The sequence below is a fragment of the Scyliorhinus canicula genome, unplaced genomic scaffold (genome assembly GCF_902713615.1).
Source record: "Scyliorhinus canicula unplaced genomic scaffold, sScyCan1.1, whole genome shotgun sequence".
NCBI lineage: Eukaryota > Metazoa > Chordata > Chondrichthyes > Carcharhiniformes > Scyliorhinidae > Scyliorhinus > Scyliorhinus canicula.
Window position 1 is genome coordinate 214717 of NW_024055785.1, and position 6000 is coordinate 220716.

At 50.6% G+C, this 6000-nt stretch overlaps 1 non-coding gene across 1 annotated transcript; it reads left to right on the forward strand.

Moving 5' to 3' along the window:
* Positions 1–5716: 5716 nt before the first annotated feature.
* trnav-aac lies at positions 5717–5789 on the forward strand. The gene has a single exon. It is a non-coding gene; the product is annotated as a tRNA-Val (tRNA).
* The last annotated feature ends 211 nt before the right edge of the window (positions 5790–6000 follow it).

Below are 6000 nucleotides of genomic sequence, written 5' to 3' on the forward strand. Positions count from 1 at the left end.
TAGCCTGTCTGGCATGTCTGTCTTTTCCTTAACCGGGGCTGTCCCCACCACCTTCCTTTTGTTAACAGGGCTCTCAATCGTGTTCAATTCATTTCTCACACCTCTGTCCTCACACATCCCCCTCCCTCCCGGAAAGATGATAATGTCTCCCTATTCTCAATTTCCACACCATCAGCCTCCACATTGAAAGGAAATTCCTCCACCATTTCTGTCAACTCCAGCATAATGTCACCACCAAACACATCTTCACCTCTCTCCAACCACCCCCTCAATGTCTGCATTCCTCAGGTACCGCTCCCTCCTCGACACCTTTATCCACTTCCCCATCACACCCCACACCCCTTTCCCTTCCCCGGCACCTTCCCCAGCAATCACAGACGGTGCAACAACTGTCCTTTTACCTCCTCCAGGCTCATGGAACTCGGCAGCAAACTCTCCTTTCTGGAGAAGCAGCGTTTCACTTCTGTTCCTTCAGTTTGGTCTACTGTATTTGCTGCCAATACCGTCTCCTCTACATTGGGGAGACTAAACACAGAATGGGAGACTGCTTTGTGGAACACCTTCTCTCAACCCACAGCATGGCCCCAGCCTTCCTGTTGTGAGCATTGTAACTCAGCACCTTGCTCTCACCCCACATGTCTGTCCTTGGCCTGCGGCAAGAATGCAGTGAAGTCCAATGTAAGCTGGAGGAGTAACATCTCATCTTCCAATTAGGATGTTATATCCCGCAGGAAGTAACTTCAATTTCAACAACTTTAGACTGGGAACTTTCTCCTCCATCTTAACGCCCTTGTTTTCGAACTTCCCTACTTTTTTGTCAAATGCAATGAGTCCGAATCTGGAGAGAGTCTATTCCGGCCAAGTGAACGCTGGGGAATGTCCAATGCCTGGGCGGGAACGTTCCTGAGAAAAGCTTGGCAGGGATTCTTTTTGAACAGGGTGAGGATGGATTCCTGGGAACAGTGATGTTGGGGTGTTCGAGACATGGCAATGGGGGTTTCCTAGGATCGGATGCTTTGCGAATGAGTAAACCTGGTAGGGGTGTGCCCTCGGAATGTTCTGGGGACTGGACAGACTCTATTCTGGACAGGTTGGGCTACACGGTACAGTTGATTCACAGATGCAGGGTCCCAGGTTCGATTCCTGGCTTGGGTCATTGTCTGTGCGGAGTCTTCACATCCTTCCCGTGTCTGCGTGGGTTTCCTCCGGTGCTACAGTTTCCTCCCACAGTTCAACGGTGCGCTGTTGGATGGATTGGCCGATAAATTGTGTTTAGTTTCCAAACAATTTAGATGGGGTCACTGGGTTATGGGGATGGGGTGGTCTTAACTGGTGTTTACTTTCCAAGGGCCGGTGCAGACTCGATGGGCTGAATGGCCTCCTTTTGCACCATACATTCTATACTTCTATTCCTCCCATGATTATGAAGTGGGAAGGTCCTGCGTTTGTTTTATTTTTCCATTGATCGTGGAGGATTCAAATAAACCAGGAATGGGGTCCAACCCCATCAGAAACAAAGTCCAGGGAACGGTCCAATCCGGGGTGTGGTCCAATAATTGAGCATGGATGACAATCTCTGGTATGTTTGTATCCATTTTGGGACACCTGGCCGGCCGGAGTGAATCCTGTAAATGAGACTGAATGAGAAATGTAACCTCTCCCAAAGGTATCTGAATTATAAACATTTTCCTACCACTGCGATCAAACTGACAGTGCTGCAATCCACACTTTTTCCCGTATTCCCCATCTTTAACACAGGTGTTACATTTGCTACTTCCCTCTCTGCAATGTTAATCTCTGTGCCCATTCCTCTCGCAACAACCCCACCCACTGTCCATTATATTGATGCTGAGATTATGTTCAGACAGGGAGATTGACTATCCCGTAATTTCCCACGTCTCTCTTTTCTCTCTCTGACAGTTAATTTACTGGGAATTGTGATTCTGAGTCGGGGGAAGTGTGGCCTCTCTACCTGCACCACTCGCTACCTGGTGGCCATGGCAACGGCGGATCTGCTGTATATTATCACAAAAGCCATACTGAACAGGATGAATGTTTATTATTACCCCTGGAGTTTCCTGTCCCTCTCCCCTGTGTGCCGTGTTGAATCTGTCCTGATGGCTGCAGCCAAGGACTGTTCTGTCTGGTTCACCCTCACTTTCTCCTTTGATCGATTTGTGGCCATTCGCTGCCAGAAACTGAAAACTAAATATTGTACCGGGAAAACTGTGGTTGTGGTTCTGTCCACAAGCGGCCTCCTGCTCTGTGTGAAAAACATCCCCCTGTACTTTATATATGAATCTGTGAAGATAAACGACAATGTCCAGTGGGGCTGTCAGGCAAAGAGCAGCAGTTGGACTGACCCGGGATGGGTTGGATATTCCTGGTTTGATCAGGTGTTAACCCCATTGATCCCGTTCTTCTCAATCCTGTTGACCAACGCCCTGACAGTCAGACACATTTTACTCACCAGTCGGGTCCGGAAGACACTGAGGGCTCAGGGTCAGGGAAACAATCGCACAGACCCAGAGATGGAGAGCAGAAGGAAGTCAATTATTTTACTCTTCAGCATCTCCGGAGCTTTCATTCTCCTCTGGACCGTGTCTGTTATTAAATTCTTCTATCTGGATTTGTCAGATGTTGATTACCTCACCCTTCCTGAATATAATTTACAACAAGTCGGATTTATGCTGCGGGACGTAAATTGCTGCACAAACACATTTATTTATGTGGTGACTCAGTCCAGGTTCAGGGAGCAGATCAAGATCGCGGTGAAATATCCGGTTACATCAATTATTAAATTAATGAGTAAATCAACCTGACTGACAGCCTCTCAGCCAATCAGCAGATCCAGCTACTGACTGACAGCCTCTCAGCAGCTCCAGCCTCTGACCGTAAACCTCTCAGCCAATCAGCAGCTCCAGCCGCTGACTAACAGCCTCTCAGCCAATCAGCAGCTCGAGCCGCTGACGGACAGCCTCTCAGCCAATCAGCAGCTCCAGCCGCTGACTGACAGCCTCTCAGCCAATCAGCAGCTCCACCCGCTGATTGACAGTCACTCAGCCAATCAGCTGTGGGTAGAACATTGGAAGTGCTGTCTGCGGGTGGAGCACTGGCAGTGCTGGCTGTGGGAGGGCACTGGCAGTGCTGGCTGTGGGGGGTGCAATGTCAGTGCTGACTGTGTTGGGGAGCACTGGCAGTGCTGGCTGTGTGGGGGAGCAGTGGCAGTGCTGGCTGTGTGGGGGAGCACTGGCAGTGCTGGCTGTGGGGGAGCACTGGCAGTGCTGGCTGTGGGGGAGGGGTTACTGACAGTGCTGGCTGTGGCAGGGCACTGGAAGTGCTGACTGCGAGGGGAGCACTGGCAGTGTTGGCTGTGGGAGGAGCACTGGCAGTGCTGGCCGTGGGAGGAGTGCTGGCTGTGGGGGAGCACTGGCAATGCTGGCTGTGGGGGGAGCACTGGCAGTGCTGAATGGGGGCGGCACTGGCAGTGCAGGCTGTGGGGGAGCACTGGCAGTGCCGGCTGTGGGAGAGCACTAGCAGTGCTGAATGGGGGTGGCACTGGCAGTGCTGGCTGTGGGGGAGCACTGGCAGTGCCGGCTGTGGGGGAGCACTGGCAGTGTTGGCTGTGGCAGGGCACTGGCAGTGCTGACTGCGAGGGGAGCACTGGCAGTGTTGGCTGTGGGAGGAGCACTGGCAGTGCTGGCGGTGGGAGGAGTGCTGGCTGTGGGGGAGCACTGGCAATGCTGGCTGTGGGGGGAGCACTGGCAGTGCTGAATGGGGGTGGCACTGGCAGTGCAGGCTGTGGGGGAGCACTGGCAGTGCCGGCTGTGGGGGAGCACTAGCAGTGCTGAATGGGGGTGGCACTGGCAGTGCAGGCTGTGGGGGAGCATTGGCAGTGCCGGCTGTGGGTGGGAAGACTGGCAATGCTGAATGGGGGTGGCACTGGCAGTGCAGGCTGTGGGGGTGCACTGGCAGTGCCAGCTGTGGGGGAGCACTGGCAGTGCCGGCTGTGGGTGGGAGCACTGGCAGTGCTGGCTGTGGGAGGGGGGGGGGGCTCTTGCAGTGCAGGCTGTGGGGGGAGAAACATCTGGTGTTTCCAGTTTAGTCTGTCGCTAAATATTACCTCAATCTCGTAACTGGTCTTCATCATCGAGGAATAGCAAAAGCCAACAACTGCTGTGGGCCAGTGGCGCAATGGATACGCGTCTGATTGCAAATCAGGAAATTCAAGGTTCGACCCCTGGCTGGCTCGCAGTTCCTAGTTTTGGCGTCCCCTTTAGTTCAGTGGGTTCGGTGCCTATTCGGAGGATGGGGTGCTGTTCCTAGGCGTTGTGCTGAGCTACACGGGAACATTGCAGCAAGCCGAGATCGGACATGTGGACATGAGAGCAGGACAGTGAGTTCAAATAGCAAGCGACAGGAGAGTCTGCCGCCAGCTTGTCGATGGAGCGAAGGTGTTTTGCTAAGCGGTCACCCAGTCGGCATTTAGTCTCTGCAATGCAGAGCAGATGGCATTGGGATCAGCAAATGCAACAGGCCAGATTGAAGGCTGTCTGAAAGTAATGTGTACTCAAAAGGACAGACACAAACGATACTGTAACTGACTTAGAGGAAATGCCAGAGACTTAACTGAACCAGCTTTGGGAAAGAAAAAACGGTTTTCGTGGAGGAGAATCAGGAAAAGCCAGTGTGGGAATCCAGGCTCAATGTTGATTTAGAATTACCCCTCCTTTCTTATACATGAACAGTATTTAGGCTGCAGCATTTTACACACCAAAACACAAAGTGGTCAAATATAAGAAACACATAATTGTCAATTCATAAACTCAACTCAAGCATTGAATAACGAAACAAATATTGTGTAAAGTCGGTTGCTTTTTTCTGTAGGATTTCAGAATGCTGCATTAATAATAGAATAGAGCATTTCGTCGTTAGAGATTTGCTGAACAAATTCTTCAGTTCAATATAGGTTCTTCTACTGGCTTGTAAGTTTAGACATCTGTTTTAAAGAAATAGACGTGTTCTTGTGAGAAGTGACATGGCCTCTCAGCCGAACCATGCAAAGCTGCAACAAGGCAGTTGAGTTGAAGGAGACACAGGTCCGTTGGAGTGTGCGCTGCCAGCTGTTTCTGTAGTGTAGTGGTTATCACATTTACAATGTGGAGTTTGCACATTCGCTTGACACGCGGATGGTCCCCGGTTCGAAACCGGGCAGAGACATCTGGTGTTTTCAGTTTAGTCTGTTGCTAAATATTACCTCAATCTCGCAACTGGTCTTCATCATCGAGGAATAGCAAAAGCCAATAACTGCTGTGGGCCAGTGGCGCAATGGATAACGCGTCTAACTACAAACCAGGAGATTCCAGGTTCGACTCCTGGCTTGCTCGCAGTTCCTAGTTTTGGCGTCCCCTTTAGTTCAGTGGGTTGGACAGCTGGATCCCGATGCAGAGTAAAGTGAGCAGGGCATCATCGATTCTCGTTTCAGCTGTGGTTACTTATGAATGCCCTGCCCTCTCAATTTAACTTCAAGCAAAACATAACTTATCTCCAGTTCACCAAAGTTCAATATCTGATACTTTGAAAAGTTGAGACATCTGTTTTAAAGAAACGGCTTCTTCCAATAAGTTTCATGGCCTCTCAGCGGAACCGTTAGAAGCTGCAACAATACATTGAGGTTCAACATTGCACAGGGCCACTGATTGCGATGCTCCCAGCCGTTTCTGTAGTGTAGTGGTTATCACATGCGCCTAACACGCGAAAGGTCGCCGGTTCGAAACCGGCCAGAAACATCGCGTGCTTCTCCTTTTGTGTGACGAATGTTTGCACAAAATACCTTTCTTCCTCAATCTCGCAAGTTCGAGGAACATGAGATTTGGTCTCTCGTGAGATATTAAAATTCCTGCAACAAAGTCAGAAATACTGAATTTTCAAGACGCCAGGGGAAGAAAAGCCTTCCCTATTTTGCCACGATTCGGATATTAGCAGTTTGTTCATCCACCA